At 40.8% G+C, this 1,598-nt stretch overlaps 1 pseudogene; it reads left to right on the forward strand.

Annotated features, from left to right (window-relative positions):
* Nucleotides 1–268: 268 nt before the first annotated feature.
* On the forward strand, nt 269–1,218 carry LOC101350931 (olfactory receptor 5B2-like; annotated as a pseudogene).
* The last annotated feature ends 380 nt before the right edge of the window (nt 1,219–1,598 follow it).

Below are 1,598 nucleotides of genomic sequence, written 5' to 3' on the forward strand. Positions count from 1 at the left end.
TTCTTTCTGCACCTCAGTTTATTCATTTACAAAAGTGGGAAGTTGACCATATGATTTGTGAGGAATCTTCTGTTCCACAGTCTATATAGATAATTTACGCACCCATTTATTTTGGTCTAATCCATGTTTTAGATCAGAGAATGGTGAAGAACAAATTAATGTCATGATGAAATAAGGAAATAATGGAGTACGTACATATTTTAATTTCAGTGAAATACGTTTTCCATTTACCAATTTTCCTTTATTTCACACCACTGCAGGGCATGTCATGGTTCCCATGGAGAATAGTACAGAGGTGACTGAGTTCATCCTAGTGGGTCTAATCAATGCTCCAGAACTTCAAATCCCTCTCTTTATCTTGTTCACCCTCATTTACCTCATCAGTTTGTTTGGGAACCTGGGGATGATGGTATTGATTCTGCTGGACTCTCATCTTCACACTTCCATGTACTTTTTCCTCAGTAATCTCTCTCTGGTGGACTTTGGTTACACCTCAGCTGTCACTCCTAAGGTCATGGCTGGGTTCCTTGTAGGAGACAATGTCATCTCCTAATGCATGCGCTGCTCAAATGTTCTTTTTTGTGGCTTTTGTCACCGTGGAAAATTACCTCTTGGCCTCAATGGCCTATGACCGCTGCGTAGCAGTGTGTAATCCCCTGCATTACACCACCACCATGACGACAATGTATATGCACGTCTGGCCATAGGCTCCTATATCTGTGGTTTCCTGAATGCCTGCTTCCATGTTGGGGACATATTCAGTCTCTCTTTATGCAGGTCTAATACGATCCAGCACTTTTTCTGTGATGTTCCAGTGGTCATGGTTCTCTCTTGCTCTGTAAACACATTAGGGAGCTGATTCTTGTTTTTATGTCAACCTTCAATGTCTTTTTTGCTCTTCTAGTTATCTTGATTTCCTACCTGTTCATATTTATCACCATCTTGAAGATACATTCAATTCAGGGACACCAAAAAGCTTTGTCCACCTGTCCTTCCCACCTCACTGCAGTCTTCATCTTCTATGGGGCAGTTATCTTCATGTACCTACAGCCCAGCTCCGGGCACTCCATAGACATGGATAAAATGGCATCCGTGTTCTATGCCATAGTCATCCCCATGCTGAACTCTGTGGTCTACAGCCTGAGGAACAAGGAGGTCAAGGGCGCATTCAGGAAGGTTGTTGAGAAGGCAAAATTGTCTCTAGGATTGGGATTTTAACACTGTGGGATCGACATGACCAAATTTCATTCATCTCAGATCTTCTCCACTCATCAACTCACATTTTAAGGCCCACACTGAACTTCACTTCCTGAGATGATACCTTTACCTCTTCAAAAGCCTATTGTCTAGAAAAAAGAAAACATTATGCCCAGAAATATAATACCTGAATGAGAATGGCACCTAAGAACAGTACTATCAACTTTTCACATTGTTTAAAGATACACTGAGAATATTAATCATGTTGTACATCTTTCTGTCAGCAAATGCTTTGAAATGATTAATGATACTTTAGTTGAGTTACATCATCTCTTGTCACTTCCTCAGTCTTTCACTCCACTTCATTCACACCGATTTCTTTGTTATTCCTTGACAACTCC

The sequence above is a fragment of the Trichechus manatus genome, unplaced genomic scaffold (genome assembly GCF_000243295.1).
Source record: "Trichechus manatus latirostris isolate Lorelei unplaced genomic scaffold, TriManLat1.0 scaffold00240, whole genome shotgun sequence".
Lineage (NCBI taxonomy): Eukaryota > Metazoa > Chordata > Mammalia > Sirenia > Trichechidae > Trichechus > Trichechus manatus.